General features: G+C 38.7%; 1 protein-coding gene across 3 annotated transcripts in view; it reads right to left on the bottom strand.

The window, feature by feature from the left end:
- The window catches only part of FRMD3 (FERM domain containing 3), a 283,990-nt gene that overhangs the window by 258,113 nt on the left and 5,372 nt on the right, over positions 1-20,505 (bottom strand). Inside the window, exons 2-3 of one of the 3 annotated variants that reach the window (XM_039875676.1) lie at positions 14,933-15,038; positions 13,778-13,940 (exon numbers count right to left, since the gene is read on the bottom strand). The exons of 1 other annotated variant lie outside the window; for it this stretch is intronic. The gene's annotated coding sequence lies outside the window, so the exon portion shown is untranslated. Of the gene's footprint in view, positions 1-384; positions 504-13,777; positions 13,941-14,932; positions 15,039-20,505 lie in introns of those variants that run through there. One more of the 3 variants, XM_039875677.1, reaches the window with a different exon arrangement.

The raw sequence follows: 20,505 nt of genomic DNA, 5'->3' as shown, positions 1-20,505 counted from the left end.
CCCCTACCCCTACACTTCCCAGTAAGGTTTTGGAGACTTCCCCTTCACCACACTCTCATCAGCTGGGTGTCTAGGACCCCATGCTAAGCTACTTCTCTTGGATTTACAGGTGAGTGAGAGAAAGAAGGGTGGGAGAACTGTCCTCACAACATGACAATCCTGCTGCAAACCTTCTGAGTAAAATGCCGGTGGCTGTGGAAGTGACGCTTCATAGACCCCCACAAAAAGCCCAGTCATCCTCGCCAGGGCTCAGATGATGGATGATGCCCATTCAAGGATGAGCCCTGGCGTGGTTCCCAGCTGGCTCCCGGGTGCTTGTGCCAAGCCCACCAGGCCCCACTTGCTGGTCCCAGAGGGAAACCCCCTCCCTCCTGCTTCACTGACCTTCTGAACCTCTCCTGCTTCACAGCTTTGTAGCTATGCCCCAGTCCTCTCCTAGTCACAGAGGGCATGGGCTTTTGAAATGCAAAGCCAGGAAGATGTCTTCTTTTCTCTGCTTTTCCCTAAAGAGAGAGAGAAAAAAAAATGATAGGGCATGGGGCTAGGGGACGAATCAATATCTCAAATATTATCCAGCCACTCAGTGCTTGAGGGTCTTCAGGACACTATCATCAGTATTATTTTATTGGACTAAAAATATTCAAACAATAACGTTTGTTTGTATACATTCTAACATGTTTATTTAAAATTCGTGTCCTGACGGTATTCCTATCTTGCAGTGCCACCTCTGATGGAACTTCATCACCATGGGCCCTTCCCTAGTCTTTACCGGTGTAAAATTTGTTGTAAAAATATTTAAAGGCTGTTGTCTGTGGGAAGGAATACTCAGGTCTCAGTCCCATGTGCCGCTCCAGGGGTCTTGGGGCTGAGTGCTGTCTGAGTCAGTCCTCAAGCATCTGAAAGTACGGTGGCCATATCAGAAGTAGACGCCATAATCAAAGATTCGTTAACTGATTTCAATTTTTAAAAAGTAACCCCCACTGCTGTGTGAACCTCCAACTATCTCCACTCACTGCCTAAATATTCCTTTCCAATTCTACTCCCTGTAAATAGGAAGAAAGGGAAAGAGGGAGGGAGGAATTCTCTAACTCCGTAGTAAATGCCAAGCTCTGAACTGTCCCAGGAAAGTCACCAAGGTCAGGGCCAGCTGTCTCACTCTCTCCTGAGGTTTGTACATTTGCATGACTGTGAAGTCTCTTATCACAGACTATCTAAAACCTAACGACTTAATATAAAAACCCACCCGATAGCAGCATATGAACACAAAGGCCTCTGGTCATCCTCACTAAAGCACAGCTGAAAACTGAGTCCTTTACCCCACATTTCAGGGGAAGCACACCTTCCATCTGCCCCAGTTATCCAAAGCTTCCTGTGCTCTGGACTATGTTGAACTGCCAGATGTTGGATCTTTTGTAGAGAGAGAAATACACCCATTCTCCACACTCACAGCCATCACTTCAGTCACCAGATAGCTCGGACTACTGGCACAAAATACACCTATTTCTTTAAAAACTTCTACTTAGTTCATCAAAAGGGAAGTGGGGGGACCTGTACTAGGCGTAGCTCAGGAAACATGCGGAGCTGGTTATTTGCTTTTTAACACCGAGAGGCCATAAGGTGGGACAGGCTGGCCAACTATGGGGCACCGAGCGAGCCAGCGTCGGAAAATCACCTCAGGAGGCAGAGGCAGCAGATGCTGGAAACATGTTCTATTTAAGGCTTTTTGGCTGCTCAGTTGGAGCTGGCTGGCAGTCAGGTTGTTGACGCCAGGAATATTTAACTTAATTTTTCCCCCTGTAAACACTGTGTGAACTCTTAATCCAGAGAGCCCATTTCCCAGGAATAATAATAATGAGATTTTATTGCATACATGAATGTTCCAGTTGCCTTCCTTACTCCATTATTCCACTGAAATATTCCAGAAACTGCTGATGCTATTTTTGAAATGGTAGGAAAGGGCAGAGACCACTGTCCATCGCCGACAAAGCCTGCTCCTGTTGCTTCAAGTACTCACTGTGCCCCCACCGACCAGGTCATTGGGAGCTATACAAAAGTACCTAAAGGTGGAGATTTTCTATTGATTTCAGTGTCACTTTGGATTACTGAAAACACATGCTATAGTTTCAGAATAGGACTCTGAGCAAGACAAGAGCTTGAGGTAGACAAGAGCTAGAGGAAGTTGCTTCTCCAGAGGTGAAGTATAAGGAAGCTGATTTCAGGGGTGGGCTAGTCCACCCCCAGATCAGGACTCCTCCTTTCCCTCTGGGAGCCTCCCATCTAGCCACAGAGGAGGGGAGACACGTTCAAATAAAAAAATTTACATATGTAAGGGAAATCTCCATTTGTAAGGGTGTCTCTCTGGCTGTCCCGGGGAAGAAGGGATGACCTCAGCTCTAGAAACTCAACAACGCAGGGCACAAATCTGCATGACAACCTTGCCTTTGTTCACTGTGCTTTTCCTGGTAACTTCCCAAAACTGACCCCCTTGGTCCCCAACACCTTTTGTTTTCAACTGAAGATGGTATTTAAGGTGGTGGTCTCAGCCATTTTGGCAAGTTACTCCTGTATTCTTTCCCATGAATACAGGAGGTACACACGTTATTAAATTTTTGTTTGTTTTTCCCTTGCTAATCTGTCTTTTATTTCAAGATTATCTCTGCCAAAAGCCTAAAAAGGTAGGGGAGAAATTATGTTTCCTCTCCTACAGAGCCTATTGTATAGGCTATACAATATAGCCTAGATGTATAGTAGGCTATATCACCTAGGTTTGTGTACTCCATGATTTTGCAAAATGATGCAATCGCCTAATGAGGCATTTCTCAGAATGTATCCCATCCTTAAGTGGCTCATGACTATATACACAATTCTAAGCTCAGGGGAGAGGTCTAGCTAAGATAGAAATTTGGGAACCTGTAGATAGTATTTCAAGCCACAAAACTGGATGAGATCACCAGGGAACAATTTGAAGATAGAAAAGAGAAAAAGTTCGAGGACTGAGCCCTGGGATACTCCAATGTTTAGGGATCAGAGAGATGAGAAGGAATCAGCAAAGGAGATTAGAAACATCAGCCAATGGAATAAAAATAAAAACAGGGCCGATGGCATCTGGACTATAAAACTTTTTTTTAGCAATTTGTTACTTTCTGGCTCTAGATCATCTTGTATTTTCCTGATCCCAGTCCTAAAATCAGCCATTTCTTTAAAAGGGTCCTAGTTCTTTTTATTAGAGAATGATATTACTGTCTAGGCCATGAGTGTGTTCATTGCTACTGGGATATCGTTGCTCCTAGGTCCTCTCAGCATATAAAGCTAGGTAATGTATGTATGTATATGCTCGTGCACAAATACACACATATCTATAATTATTATTCCTTCTCTAGCTATCCATACATCTATCTATCTATCTATATGTACATACACTTATATTAAGCTAAACCTAAGTTCATACTGCTGTCTCTGACTCGACTCCAGTACCACAGGGTCCACTCTAGCCTTGTCTTGCTTATCTGTCAATGAGAAATGTGGCCCCCACCAAAGAAGGTCATTCTTGACCTTGACTGAGCAGTTTCTGTGGAATGCAGGGATCTAAAGCCTGGTTGAAATGTGTTTCAGAGAGAATGAAAAGAGAGAAATTGGAGTCAGCAATTATATGCTAAAGAGTGGTTCTCAACTTTTCGCATGCCTCAGAAACACCTGAAAGGCTTGTTAAAGCACAGATTGCTGGGCCCCACTCTCAGAATATCTGATTGAGTAGACTTGGGGTGAAGCTTGAGAATTTATATTTCTAACAAGATATCAGGTGATACCGATGCTGCATCTCAAAGTACACTTTGAAAACCGCCAGACTCAAGGAATTTTGCTCAAAAAAAGGTAAGAAATGGAGCAGTAGGTGAAGGGTGAAGTGGGTCATGAGAAGTGTTTGCGGTGTTTGTGCATGTATGTGTGTAAGGAAAGAAGTTGTGAGCAAAAGGCCCCAGGGCTATGCAATAAACCTGACAAGCTCAGTGATGCCACACGGCAGGACTGACAAACTCAGAGACCAAAAGTAACCGTACAGGATGGTCTTATCACAAATTCCTAACTGGGCAAGCCATAGCAGGTAGTCATGTCTCAGGCCTGTAGCTTCCTTAGCAAAGGTCAATCTTTGCCTCAGGTGAGCTCTGTCCATTGCTCTTATGCATCAACGATAACATACCTTTGAAATGTCAGAGTAATTTTCTTTTCCTACCTTCCAAAGGCACAACCACCAACACCAGAGCACAAGACCACTAAAGCACAAGACCATAGAACCCCTCATTGTTCCCTTGTTCTCCACATACCATCTCTATGTGCTGTGAATGTTAATTATTAACTATCCTGTATCCACCAGTGTAAAAGAAGTATGTGTTTCTCCATCTTGCCTTTTATCCAATCCTAGAGATTTCCCCGCTATGCTTTCTCCCACCCCTTAATCTACCAACAATGGATTTAATGTAATCCTCCTTATGTCTCCTCTGATTCTAACATATAAAAAGGAGCTATAAAACTGCAAATCTCCATTAAAATTTAGCTTTCTGGCATATGTTGTCAGATTGGCTCAAATAAAGTCATAAAAATTCTCTACAGGTTTGGACATTCCTTACATCGACAAAGTAAAGGTGCATTCATAAGTCTAATAAGAAGAGTCCGATAAAGAAGAAGAGAGAGGAGTGGTGGAGATGGCAAGGAATGGCTGGAGCAAAACCCTTGAGCTGCTGAGAGAGGACAGACTCAGTGCCAAGAAAGACCTGGGCTTAAAGAGGAGAATGTTGAGATCTTTCCCAGGAACAGGAGGAAAGGCAGAGTATGTTAGAAAAAATGGAGGTAGACAAGGAGATGTGGTTGTGGGGTCTTATAGATTTTCTTCCGATTGTCTCTTATTTCTCGGTGAAAGAAAGTACAATGTCATCAGCTCAGATGGAGCCTGGGGGAGACAATGTTAGAGGCTGGAGGTGAAAGACTGATCTAAGCACCTAGGAAAATGAGAGAGTGCATAGATTCAGGAAATATGGAAGGATTGCTGCATAGCATCAAGGGCCCTCTTGGGGTTAGTGATCAGGAATTGGAAGTGAGATGGTCAGGGTGGTGGTGGGGTTTTTTCCAGCCACATGCAGAAGCACAGGAGCAGGGGTGGTGTACAAGAAGAGTGGGATTTGAACAGGATGTGGTTTTGCAAGGGAAGACAATGAAGAAAGAGAGGAGCAGATTTGCCTTGTTGACTCTGATGAAAGCACTTTCAATTTCTGTTTGCCTTATGAAATATTCAGTATAAATACTTTCTAAATTTATCCTTCCCATTATTGAAGCAATAATAATAGCAATTTTGGAAGGCTGTGAACATCACGGCAACATATTTATAATACACTATTATTGGGGAAAAAATAGATTACAAAACTGGGTATGTCCTGGGATTACACTTAAATAAAAATGATGAAAGAATGTGGACAAATCTGGGTCCAGGGAGAAGTAAAAATGGCTTTACTCACTTAGTGTTGGGACTTAGGGGGAATTTCTTACTTTTCTTTCTATTTATGTTCAGTTTGGGTCATTAAATATTATATTAGTATCTATCGATGTTACGACTGTGCTAGGCTCCAACAGCACAAAAAAGGAGGAGGATGCAAAAAAGAAGAAAGAAGAGGAGGAGAAATTATAGTTCTCTCACTTAAGGAGCTGATAGGCTAAGAAAGATAATTGCTATGTTTTTGTGTGCATAACAAATCATTATATTAAATGTATTACCATAAATGGAGCAATAGGATGTTAGTCTCTTTAACAGACTACACTGGTTAACATTCTTTTGGTTGTAAGTAGCAGAAACCTACTAAAATTAGCTAAAGCAAAAGGGAGATCTGATATAAGGACTAGATCACAGAACCCATGAGACACCGGGGCCCAGAAGCAAGCTGGAAGCAGGGAGCTGAACACGGTCTGCCTCTCACTTCGACTCCACTCTTAGAGTTGCCTTCATCCCTCTCTCTTCCTTCCTCTCCTCCTCAGTCTGTGTGGTGAAAAATAATGGTCTAGTATTCTCTCTCTCTCACTACCTCCCTCCCTCCCTCTCTTTCTCCTTCCCTCCCTCCTTCCTTCAACACTCGAGATATTCCTGGCTTGCGTCAGACAGCCATTACTGAACTGATGAAATAACAAAAGGGCCTAAGAAAGGAATTTTGGCCACATTTGGGTCAGACGGCCATCTCTGAACCAATCAAAAGTGCTAAAGGGCTATGTTATAATTTCAACCATAGCTACTGAGAGTCCCACTTCTGTAAACATGTGGATAAAAGGGAGAAGCCATTCTCAAAAATAGCAGAGCTGTCATTCCAGTAGGTATCAGTTACATTCCTTCCCCTTTCCACCTAACACATGCACACTCTCTTACATTTAAAATATAAAATTCCAAAATTGCCTTGCATAACATAATCATGACTATCTTCTCCCCATTGCAAAGTCACATCCAGAGACTACACTGACAGGAGATTTCACAGAGCCAACTCTTTTTCACTCAGGATCTTTCGTTAGTATCCGTTATTTCTTTAGTGCAATCCCAATCTGGTCCAGATATGGCACTTTCTGTTTTTGCGACTGGTGGTAAAATGATAAACAGAACTCACCCCTACCCCATATACAATGGTGGAGAAAAAACAAGATAAAAACAACAACAAAAACCTTCAATTGATCACTCTCCCAAAATACGTATCTTACTCTTCTTTGTTAGATTCAGTAAGGTACGTGAAATTATTGGCGTTTCATAGATTATTAGTAAGTTCCATTTGGGAGGAATTCCATTTGACAATACTCTATGACCCAAATATTTTCACTACTTCTAAAGCCATAGGTTTGAATGATACTCCAGGAACAGGGTCATGTCCATACAGCTGCTTTTCTTAGAAAAAATGAGAAATCTGTCCATCCTATTTACATTTATTATGTTTATATCTTGAGCCATATGTGGAAAATTGGAAAGTGGGATAAGGTAGCAAGGTGACATTCCTCTAAAACAACATTGGGATCCTGTCCCTGTACCTCAGGCTGTATCCTGGTCCTAAATGCTACATCCTTTGGTCCAATGCAGGACCTAGAAGAGGGTGCTTTGGGGGAACCTAGGTCTTCCAAGACCTCTAATTGCCAGATCCTACATCTTCCCAATCAGAATCTCAATCTTTATTTTAGAAATGGAGTATAACAGAGAATGTAGCTATTATTATTCACCCAGATGTATGATTTTTTTACCTTAAGTAGCCTCAGTTCACTAGCTACTAATAGGAAGCACATACCTGGCTGAGCTATATCCTTGTTCTGTCATTCTCTGTCTACTTTCATCCAGGCCCCTGGGACTAAAGCTTATCACTGACTGTGACTCCACCTTGAAAACATAGAATGCAGCCTTGCCTGCCTCCAGTTATAATGCTCACTTTCCAGGGCCAGGTTCTCTACTAGTCAAGACTCCATTAGTTATATTTGAAAGATGTCTTCCCAAAAGATGTAAAACAAAGTCCATGAGAGTGGGGAATCGCTGGTAGGGATGCTACCCAATTTCAATAATATGAACTAAAACCAGGGCTTTAATTCTAATCATGTATCTGTCTCCCATATTTGCTCCCCCAGTCACCCTCATCAATGCCTCTCATCACAGAATGGTTTTCTCTGTTTTTCAGGCAACAGGTTGGCAAATGTGGCTGCCAAGAGCTTCTGAGCTCACATGTTACTAGTCTATGTTACTAGACTGCAGGGAAAATAGCTTTTCAACTCCCAACTGGTTATATGAGCCCATCAAGAGTAGCAAGGCAGCCTCGTTCACAAATGTAGCTAGGGAACTGCCACTGTAACCACAGAGAATGGGGGTGGACAGTTCCTAGATAAAGGGTGGGGATACACTTGGTTAACAAACAAATAAACCGTATGCCAACAAATTTAGATAATGTAGATAAAATAAATTCCTAAAAAGATACAAACTATCAAAAATGACTCAAGAAAAAAATAGAAAATCTGAATAAACTTATAATAATTAATATTAAGCAGTAACATTAAAACTTTCCACAAGGAAAAGCCCAGTCCCAAAAGGTTTCACTCATGAATTCTTTCAAGTGTTTAAAGAAAAAAGTGCCAGTTCTTCACAAACTCTTCCAAAAAAATAAAAGAGGAGAAAAGACTTTCCAATTCATTCTATGTGGCCAGATTCCAAACCCAAAGACATTACAGGAAAATTAAAGTCCAATATTTCTTACAAATATAGACACAAAAATCCAGAACAAAATATTAGCAAACCAAATCCAGTAACATTTATAAAGGATTAATCACCATGACCAAGTAGAATTTATCCCAGGAATGCAAAGTTGTTTTAACAGCCAAAAATCAATTAATGAGATATACCATATCAATAGAATAAAGGACAATACCACATGAAAATCTCAGTATATGTAGAAAAAACATTTGACAAACTCTAACACCTTATCATGATAAAAACACTTGGCAAACTTGGACTATAAAAGGAAACTTCCTCTATCTGATAAAAATGTATCTGAAAAACTCACAACTAACATCATATTTAGTGGTAAAAGACTGTATGCTCTCTATGTAAAATCAAGAACAAGACAATGTTGTCCATTCTCACCATTTCTATTCAAATTGTATAGGAGATTATAGCCAAGGCAATTAGGCGAGAAAGAAATAAAAAGCATCCAGATTAGAAAGAAGCAAAAAAACTATCTCTCTTTTGACACAATTTTATATACAGAAAATCCTGATGAATCCACTGAAAACCTATTACAACTAATAAACAAGTTCAGAAAGGTTGCAGGACACAAAAACAATATATAAAAATCAGTTGTATTTCCATACATTAGCAATGAACAATGTGAAAATTTAATAAAATAATTCCATTTACAATAGTAACAAAATAATACTTAGAAATAATTTTTTAAAGGAATACAAACTCTGAAAAGTACAAAACATTGTTGGAAAAAATTAAAGACCTAAGTGAATAGAAAGACATCCCATCCCATGTCAATGGATAGGAAGAACATTGTTAAATTGGCAATGTTCAAATTAATCTACAGATTTAGTGCAATCCTCATCAAGATCCCAACCGGCTGTTTTTTTAAGAAATTGAATCACTTAACCTAAAATTTATATGGAAATAAAAAATACCCAGAATAGCCAAAATCATCTTGAAAAAGAGCAAAGGTGGAAGACTCACAAATTCAAATTCCAAAACTTACTACAAAGCAACAATAATTAAGACAAAAGGATGACATAGATCAATCGAATAGAATTGGAGTCCACACATCAGCATTCACATTTATGTTCAATTGATTTTCAACAGAATATCAAGAAAATTCAATGAGGAAAAAATAGTCTTTTTAATAAACTGTGCTGGGACAATTGGATACCTACATTTTCAAAGAATGAACTTGTACCTATTATTCACATCGTACACAAAAACTCCAAATGGATCATAGGCCTAAATGCAAAGGCTAAAACTATAAACCTCTTATAAGAAAACATAGGTGTAAACCTTTGTGACGTTGGGTTAGACATGACCTTGTTAGATAAGATTCCAAATGCATATGCAGCAATGGAAAAAATAGATAAATTATACATGACCAAAATTTAAAAAATTTATGCTTCAATGGATGCCATCAAAAATGTGAAAAGACAACCCATAGAATATGAGAAAATATTTGAATATTATATATCTGATAAGAGAATTATATACCGAATGTATAAAGAATTCTTACAACTCTATAATAAAAAACAAATAACCCAATTTAAAAACTGGCAAAGAACTGAAAAACAGTTCTCCAAAGACATACAACTGGCCAATAAGCACATGAAAAGACGCTCAAAATCATTAACCCCATTAGGGAAATGTAACTGATAACCACAATGGTATATATGCAACTTCACACCCACTATGATGGCTATAATCAAACAGACAGATAATAACAGGTGTTGGTGAAGATGTGGAGTAACTGGAATTCTCATACCCTGCTAGTGGGAATGTAAAATGATGCATCCACTTTGGAAAACAGTGCTGCAGTTCCTCATGAGATTAAATATGCAGTAATCATATTATTCAGCAATTCCATTCCTAGATATATACCCAACAAAAATTAAGACAAATATCCACGCAAAAACTTGTACACAATATTCACAGAAGCATTATTCAAAATAGCCAAAAAGTGGAAACAACCCAAATGTATATTAACTGATGAACTGATGAGTAAAATATGGTATATCCCAGACAACGAAATATTATTTGGCAATAAAAAATAACTGATGAACTGATAAGTAAAATATGGTATATCCAGACAATGAAATATTATTTGGCAATAAAAAGTAATGAAGTGCTGATACATACTATAACATGGATGAAACTTGAAATATTAAGTGAAGGCATCAATCACAAAAGGCCACATATTGTATGAATCCATTTATATGAAAGGTCCAGAATGGACCTTGGTTGGAGAGAATTGGGGAGGACTGCTAATGAGTAAAAGACTTCATTTTGAGGTGATGAAAATGTTCTAAACTTAATTTTAGTGCTAGTTGCACAACTCTGTGAATATACTAAAAATCATTAAATTGTACACTTTTAATTGTATGGAATGAGAATTATATCTCAACGAAACTGTCATAAGAATAAAAAACAATATCGTAATCAAGTCTTGAGATAAGACCCAGAGCAGAAAATGTTGAGACTGGAAGCATTTCAGGTTTAGTGAAAAGAGGGATCTTCAAGAAACCTAATTCTTAAATTCGGTTAAAGTGATATCAGAGTTTATTTTTTCTTAAACTTGCTTTATTAGGGAACTTAGCATTTGTTTAGGCTTGGATGTTTTAATAAAGAGTTGTCTTTTTATTTACAATTTGGGATAGGAAAAAATGTTAACTCTTTTATACTGGAACGTCCCCAAATCACCAACTTTCATATATGACAGTATACTCTAATTACAACCTTAGATGAGGTACGAAACTCTCCAGAGTGAAATCTGTTAACCTAAACAAACAAAAAGCCAGCAAAACTTTCATATTATATATCCTTGATAATAAGCTTAATGTGAATTAAACCATAGAATGAAATATTGGAGAGATGCTTCATTTTAATTTCAAGGCCCTGGACTTGGTAGCATTTGGAGAGATTCCAAACATTATTTTACAGTGTCAGTGAGTCAGTTCTCAAGCTTAAGTGTGTTTTGTGACCTAGAATTGAGATCAGGTATAATTGGTGAAGCAACTGAGAAAATGTCTCAAACAGATTCAGAAATCAACATCAAATTGTAAGAGCGATTGCAATTGAGGTAGATATGCCTGTAGCCTCTTTGACCACAAAAGTTTTGAACATGGAACATATTTCACTCATAATAAAGCAATATAATTTAAAAATTGAAATTATTCCACTAAACATTAAGTCCTTTTCAGTGGATGTTTAGAATCCTCACTGGCCATGACTTAGGCCTCATTTCCAGAGTGAAAAGTAATTATTTTCCATCCAAAATAATTCTATGACTTTCAAATCTCCTCTATTTTGGAGAACTCATTTTAGTGAAACTATAGTTTCCTACTTCTACTGCCTTTTCTGCATACAAACTTCTCCTTGTAAAAATTTAGTTTGCTCAGATTCTTCTTCTCCAAAAAATAAACAAACAAACAAACAAACAAACAAAAACATGCTGGCTAAATTTCACTTTGGAAAACCTCAATGTTAAGAACTTAACCCTACATCACCCTGCTAAAACTTAGCTCCCCTAAACACAACCAGCCATGTCCCATCCCTGCCACCAGAGAAAGGAATAGTCCTTTCTATCAATACTATCAGCAATTTTAAAATACAAAGCTTTTTTTTCTTCTTCAATTTTCCCTTGGTATTGGGTACATTTCTATTATATTTTTTCCTAAAGAGAAAGTAAATTTTTACCATTTTGCTCAAACAATTTAAATGGCTTATCAAATCCACTGAACACACTTCAATCAGCTTATTGTTCTCAGTAGCATTAGAAGGTTGAAGGCTCCCATGAAGCTTTTTCTTTTTCTCCTAGCTCTTTGGCTACACTTCCTTGGTCACCTTTGATATTACTCTTCTTCTACCTGATGACTGGGGACTACACAGGATCTGTTCAAATTGGAGCTCTTGACCTTCCCCATGATCACCTTCCTTCTCTGCTCTTCCATCTCTCAGTAAATAGCATCTCCACCCACCTGGTTTCTTAAACCAGAAACCTGCCCAACCTAGGTCAGTCAGACACTGTGTCCTCAGAATTGGAGAAAGTCATGCTTGAGCAGACAGACAACAAGACTGACAAGGGTGGTATCCATTTTCTCTGAGCCCTGCCTGAATTGTCCAGTGCTTCCTGTCCCCCAAAGCCTGTTTCCTCTGCCCCTCCATCTGTTCTCTAACTGCCTGTAGATACTGTGGGCTCTCAGCCACCCTTCCATCTTGCTTTGACTTGAGTTCACAAAGAAGTCTAACTTAAACATGTACCCTGCAGTGTGAAACCGGAATGCAGAGGGCAGGGTGGGGGATGGAATGAGTGAGAACTCAGGAAGAGATTGTTTTCCAATGCTTACAGAAGCAGTTCAGTGTTTTAGTAACTGGTACAGTCTATGTTGGACAACAGTCAGGTATCAGCCCTGAATATGTGCTCAAAAAGAAACAGCTAAGATCTGTAACTCAGAACAATCTGGGGAGAAGAGAAAAGGAAGACTTTCATTTTGAGCTTTACACAAGCCCCATACCACTTGAATTTTTTTTACAACCAACATATCCTACTTTGTGTGATTTTTTTTTAGATGTAGCAAAACAGCAAAGATATGCTATTCTCTATGAGCTTCTGGAAAACCATCCCAAGATCACAGTAAGTTACTAACCTGACATTGTTGTATAAAACATGAGAGCCAACATTTTCATCACTCCAGACCATGGTACTGATGATGGATAAACAAGAAGGAACGTATTGGGCCAGCTAGGTAATCATCCAATCTCAGTAACTTAAGCCAAGTAGCAAGATGTTAAAAAAGACACCTAAAAAGTCTCATCCTGGCACCTTTTCCTCCCTTCTGTTCTGACAAAGGGAGGAACAAAGGTGAAGTCGAATGTCCACAAATTCAGGCAATGCTCAGGGTATTCCTTGGTCTCCCTGGAATGCATGCATGGCTGGAGACAACAGGGACAGCTGACTCAACCCCTGATCCCAGCCACATCCAGAAGCTCAGAGCAGGTGAGGCCCTCCAGCAACAGGAAGCCACAACAGCTACCCATAAAGCAGTGTTGTCCAAAATGAGGGCCCTGGAGCAGCAGTAGCAGCATCACCTGGAGCTGGTTAGGAATACAAATTCTCACAGACTCCACACCAGCTGAATCAGGTCTGGGGGTACAAAACCCAGCAATCTGCGTTTGAACAAGACCTCTAGGGAATCTGATGGGCTAGAATCTCTGCCTTAGGACACTTGGTTTCTCTTAAGGGAACCCACTGCTGGAGGCCACTTGAATGGAGGAAGAGGTGCATGGAGCTCTTGATGGGAGGAAGTAAGCTTCTTCCTTGAAACCTTGGTGAGAAACTGTACATTCAGGCTGCTGTTTGTGTATACCATAACTTGTATCACAGGAGCTTTGAAGCTTCTATCATTATTACATACAATAACGAAAATATTGATATTTTAAATCAAAAAAAAAAACAACAACAAAGAAAGGCAAGTTGAACGTCGGACCTGGGATGATTTAAGAAGGGACTTTCCTTTCTGAAGAAACACATCCTACCTACACCAGCCTTGTCCAAGCTTGAAATTCCACCATCAGATACCCACTCCTTGGGTGTGGCAGCCTTGAAGATTGTCAGCTAACACCTCGGTGGCATTATTTCAGTGGAGCATCTTAGAAACCAGAGCAAGATCCTGGGTGGAAGGAGGAGGTGGCCGAGCTACTGAAAAGGAAAGTAAGATAAGAGATGAAAACGGAAGTACCTCCTTCACTGTTCTTCCTAACTCTAAACCCTGATGGGGATGAAGGAGTGAACGCTAGGGAGGATGCTAGAAAGTTATGTTTCTTGAAACAAGTGTCTTGGGAGATTTCAAGCGAGTTTCATCTCGCTTTCAAAATTGTGCTGTAACTCTTCCAATTTCCCTCAAGAGGCAATATGAGGGAGGGTCAGTGGTTCTCTTAAAACATAAACTCAGAACTCTGCCATGAGCTGTGTGACTACAAGAAGTTACTTAACCTCTCTGTGCATCAGTTGTCTGATCTGTGAAATATGGCAATAGTACAAGTAAGGTGCCTGGCATATAGTAAATATGAGCTTTCATGATTATATCAAGATTTCTATTATTGAGTTAAATGAATGGAGACATCATAGTAAAACACTAACAGACAAAGGCTGCCTGGGAACAAGAAACAAGCATTTCAATTCGTGTTGTTTATGTCTGAGTTTCTTGAACTCTAATCACATTAAAACGCCAAGAATATCTACTTTTCTCATTTGGAGCCTCTTGGAAGGACTGGCAACATCCCAGGTCCTCTCATGTTTTGGCTGTAAACTGTGTGTGGGCAGCAGGTGGCCCGCTGACCCCCCAATGGGCAGCATTGTCACAGGTGAAGAAGAGATGTTAGTCAGGAAACCTATAGGACAGTCTCAACCACAGATCAGACTCATTCTGTACAAATTAGAGACCTCTCCCAACCAGGAGGACTGAGGTGGTTCCTTTAAAACAGCAAGACAAGTGGCCCAGGACAGAAGGCCTGAGGGCCAAAAATACCAACAAGAAAGGGTACAGTTATAACTAACTATAACACAGTAACAAAAACTGTTATTATATATACAGCCATAAATAAAGATTATAGTTCACAGGCTCCTTTGAGGTTAAATGTGGCTATGTATTTAAATTTTGACCAATGGAATATAAATAAAAGTGATCTTACACTCTTCTCTCTTCTTTTGCTCTGCTGCCTGGAATGCAGACATGATGGCTGGAGGGCCAAGCAGCCATACTGCACTGTGAGGTGATCTTCAGCCCAGAAGCCTGTGCTAATGTAGAGAAGCAGAGAGACGAAAGCCTGAGTCCCTGACGATTGTGTGAAACTACCATCCAGTCCTAAACTGCTACTTCCAGATTTCTTTTCTATGAGCGAGAAATGAACTTCCAACTTATTTAATCCACTGTTATTTTCTGATACATGCAGATAAATGTAATTCTAACTGATATAGAAATTTAACATGTTATCTAATAAGATTTTCTAAGTTTATGAGCATACAACATAATCAAGGAAACTAGATATTTGATGCTGGTTCCTACAGAAAGGAATAATGAATATCTCAAATAGCAAATGAAAGATAAAGAGGAAGCTTTCATAATAAAAAATTTTTTCAATAGAAAATTTTTTTAATCTTAAATTTGTATGGAGTTAATATCACAGTATCAAATTATATAAAGCAAAAACTGACAGAACTACCAGGAGAAATAAATCCACAAAGCTGGTGATTTTAACAGTCTTTCTTAGTAACTGACAAAACAAGTAATTAAACAAACAAGAGGCAGTAATAATGTAGAAAGTTTAAACAATCCGGTCACCCCTCTGGGTATATTCCAAAGAAATGAGATCCTCTGTTCACTAAAAATCATGTTCAAGAATATTCATAGCACTTTTATTTCTAGTAGCCAAAAATTGGAAATAATCTATGTGATTATCAATAGCAGAATGGATAAATCAGTATGTTCACGAACATAATACTACACACCAATGAAAAGGAATGGGCTGCCAATACAGTTTACTCTTCAAGCACATAGATGTGATGTCGAATGAAAGAAATCAGTTACAGAGTACATATTCCATGATTCTGGGTACATGCAATTCAAAAATGGATAAAATTGATCTATAATGATAGAGGTCAGAATGGCATTTCATCCGTTATGAGCTGGAAGCAGAGCAGAAGGGCGCCTTCTGGAGGGCTGGAATGTTCCATATCTCTATCTGGCAGGTGATTACGTGGATGAATGGATGTGTAAAAATTTGTCCCATTTATCTGTACACTTTACCATATATAAGTTATACCTCAATAAATAAATTAAAGAGGCATTATTTGGAAGTTTTATGCAAATTATTTCATATCTTCCCAAATATCTTTTTATTTTCTTGTTATAATTATATACAAAAGGTTTTTTTTTTTTTTCACCAAGCGCCATACATACTCCCCTACATCCCTCCAGTTAACACTTGGGTACAATAAAAATGTTTAATTTTTCTCTCTCTGTCTTTACATGAAAAGGCTTGAAACCCCTGCTCTAGGTAACAAGAAACCAGAGAGGTTATTCGGGCAGAGCCTAGGAGTAGCAGAATCAGTGATGGAGTATATGGGATTGAACCAGGAAGGACTAGGCTGAGGGAGTTGTGATGGTCGATTTTATGTGTCTCCTTGACTGAGATACAGGATGCTCAGATAGCTGCATACATATAATTTCTGGGCGTGTCTATGAGGGCTGTTTCAGAAGAGATTAGCATTCAAATCAGTGGACTCAGTAAAGCAGAGGGCCCTCCCCAATGTAGGGGGCTTCATCCACTCGTTGAGGGTCCTAATATAACAAAAAGGTAGAGGAAGGTTGAATTCCATCAGTCTTCTCCTGTCACCACCTGTTATGGAGGGATGTTTAAGAAAGAGCCGCATGAAAACTGCTATTGAATTGTCTGTGATGAAGGAATATAAGATGTCATCCTCAACATCTCAATGTCCCCTGTGTAAAGACCCACTGGGAAAGGAGAGGCTATGCTCTTTTGAGAAGCTGGTTTGGGTTTACCTTATGAGAAATGATTATTTCCCCTTTGTCCTGGCTGCTAAGGGACTTGCAGCCACAGCAACTAGAGAAGGCTTTTGAAATGTGTTCTTGTGCACTCACCCTTAGCTTCACGTTACATTCCTCATTGTAACTTCCCTTCCCCTCACTCTCTCAACTATTTCATTTTGTCTTCTTACACATATCCTTGGAGGCTGCTACAACTTCTCTTTTAGGAGCTGGGGGTGGGGGGTGGGGAGGTGGGGGTGGGGCGGGGGCAGGCGGTAAAGAAGGGCAGTCCTTATGCGAACAAGAGAGACAGTCCGCTGAGTGCAAAACACTAAAGGCTGAGTAGACATCACTCCAAAGACGACATACAACAGCCAACAAGCATATAAAAAGATGCTTAACATCACTAATCATTGGGGAAATGTAAATCGAGACCACAAGATATGGTCCCATACACATTAGGATGGCTATTACTTAAAAAAGGCAGGAAGGAAGGCAGGAAAGAATGAAGGAAGGAAATAAGTGTTGGTGAGGATGTAGAGAAAAGGGAATGCTTGTGTAGTGTTGGCGAGATTGTAAAATGGTACAACTGCCATAGAAAACAGTATGGAGATTCCTCAAAAAGTTAAAAATAGAACTACCATATGATCCAGCAATCCCACTTCTGGGCATATATCCAAAAGAACTGAAAGTTGGATTTCAAAGAGATATTCGCACACTCACGTTCATAGCAGCATTATTCACAATAGCCAAGAGGTGGAAGCAACCCACATGTCCATCAACAGATGAATGGATAAACAAAACATGGTAAATACACACAATGAAATATTATTCAGCTTTAAAGAAAGAAATCCTGTCACATACTACAACATGGATGAACCTTGAGGACATTACCCTAAATGAAATAAGCCAGTCACAAAAAGACAAATATTATATGAATCCACTTATATGAGGTATCTAAAGTATTTAATTTCATAGAAACAGAAAGTAAAATTGTAGGTACCAGAAACTGAGGAGAGGTGGCAGTGGGGACTTGTTTAATGGGTACAGAGTTTCAGTTTTGCAAGACGAAAAGTTCTGGAGATTTGTTGCACAACAATGTCAATGTATCTAATACTGCTGAACCGTACACTTAAAATTGGTTAAGATAGAAAATTTTATGTTATGTGTATTTTACCACAACTTTTTAAAGTAAAGACAAACTTATCTTTTTCAGTAATTTGCTCAGTGTGCCTCCTGATCTCAAGCTGAAAGAAGCTGGTGGCATCCCATCCAGAGGAAAGAGGTGTTTTTCCTCCAACCAGAGAGGATAAGAAGAAATTCAATCACCTGGCTTGGATGTCAATAAATATTCAGGATTTGAACAAAGAATTCCTTCACTTGCATAATATTTTTTCTCAGAAATCCTTTTTCCTAAGCAGGATTGCCAAAAAATTGTAACTGCTCTCCTTGAATACATAATCAGAACCACTGTTATGTGACAGGAGTTTTTTTCCTTCCTACATCTCTCTCAACATCTACCCCCTAGTTCTTATGTGCTTAAGATAATGTACCTCCTACACACAGCTAGAGAAGAAAAAAATTTTAAATGAAGTGTTTTATATTAAGGATCCAGATTATTTAATATACCGTGTAACTAAAGGAGGCTAATGGTGTGAGCAGAGAATATAGGTTAGTGAGCCAACGCTTTTCTAGTTCATCTGAGGCTGAGCAATCTTTCCAGATGATTCATGTTTTTCATTCACTGTCATTCAGTCACAGTTGCTTTATTCTCCCTTTTATTCTCCCTTTTACTCTCAACCTCCCAAACTAATGGGAGGCTCCATTCTATGATTTTCTGAAGTTTTGTATAAGGTTAAACATAAATTTGGTTCAGATGTCTGATTTCGATGTCATATGACATGAACCAGAGTTAAATCAAGAAAAAAAAAAACTAGCAAAAATGTATATAAAGTGAGTTTTCCATCAACTTACAAAGTGAAAAACTGTTCATTCTACCCGCCACAAATCACCCCACACCCAAGCATAAAAACTGAGTTAAATCACATTTGCTCTGGGCTCTTTAGAAAACCTTTGACTTTCATTTCATTTTTCTACCCATAAAATGATCATTAATAATATATACTTCTGACTCAAGACATCCAATCCTGTTTAAAGGAGAGAGGATGAACCAGGGTTACCAGGAGCATTAAAATTGCCATGTGATAAACCAACAGGCTTGGAAGAGCCTTATTTCCCGGGTCTATAATCATGACAGTCAAGAGATCTTCCCAATTTATGCCCAGGGTGGCATGGAGATAGATTCCATTCTGGTGATGTGAGACTGGGTCCTTCCAAATAATGTCCACATACATATGTGGTCTATCTAGTACTCTTTCAATGGTATGGCCATTTCTGAGGAAAATGTGATCAAATAATTCTATGTAGATTTCAGAAATTTGAAATGTAATATTAAATTATAATTTTCACAGCTATTCTATTAACATTCTTAATAGTTGCTATATTTTTCAAAAGTTGTACAACTACTTCAAAGATTGTATTGTTTAATTTAATCTTGGAGTATGTTCACCTCACTAGCATGTTACTATTGATGTAACATAGCGATAGCAGATCTAGTAGCTAAGACAGGAATAGACTTAAAAACTGAACAATTCTAAATTGTTATCTAATATATGCCACCATCATTTCTATAGCATTTTGCAGTTTACAAATGCTTTCAGCTTCATTTCAAACACTATGAGGTATACAGAACAGTATTCTCACATTTTCTAGAAGTAAGCTTCCAAAATTTAAGTGGTGTGCCCAAAGTTGAGATAGCATCTTATGTATTAACAGTAGCTCCATCAAAATTTGAAATATACTGCAAGAGAACAGAGACACTACCGTTCTTTTTTACAAAGATGCATGACTGAGAGAATTTGGTTTTGTTTTTCTCTCAGAGCATGATGAGAGAGTAATTACATTTAAACTGCCATCAAAAATTGATTTTTTTTGTTTCATCCTACTGTTTATGAACTAGCTCAGGAATAATACTTTTAAAATGATTACTTTGTAATACCAATAATGCAAAGTAAGGATGGTTTTTTTAATCTCAATTGGCCTGCTTAATGTTTCTAAAGTAAATTATTTTACCTATTCCTTTATGGCCAAAATTTCTCATGTTTTAATGTGAAAAAAAGAGATGTCAGGATACTGTAAGAATAATGGACTACGGGAAACAACTGATTGTGAAGTTTGGCTCTTTCCTGACAGTTAATGGTTCTTCATTAGTTAAAGAATAAAATCAGTGACATGTTGTTGAGCATATTTTTACACCATATGCAAATGCTTATAACAGAACATGAAGAATGACTTTCCAAGGCTGAATGAAGCCAGATTGGAATATGAATCCTTCTCCATGGCAACATATGTGTGCCATCCTGGTTGGGTTAGCATCTGAATGCAGTCACCATTGAGCTCTGTCCATCATTACTGTACAATCCAATACTACCTGACAGAGCCCTCTGCACTTGCTGTCATTTTGATGACTTATCATTGTGAATTTGTGTTCTCTAATTTCATAGAAGTCAAATCTCAGGAAATAAGCCAACAAAATATTAACCCGTAATCTAAGCTTTTTCAAGTTTTTCATACAGATGACTTGTGAAAGATATCAAACAATATCATCTTTTCCATCAATATGAAACCATTATTTTATCAATTTTTAAAGATCCAGGT

The sequence above is a fragment of the Pteropus medius genome, unplaced genomic scaffold (assembly GCF_902729225.1).
Source record: "Pteropus medius unplaced genomic scaffold, Ma_sr-lr_union100, whole genome shotgun sequence".
Lineage (NCBI taxonomy): Eukaryota > Metazoa > Chordata > Mammalia > Chiroptera > Pteropodidae > Pteropus > Pteropus medius.
The sequence above is the reverse complement of the archived record's forward strand: the minus strand, read 5'-3'. Positions and strand labels throughout refer to the sequence as shown.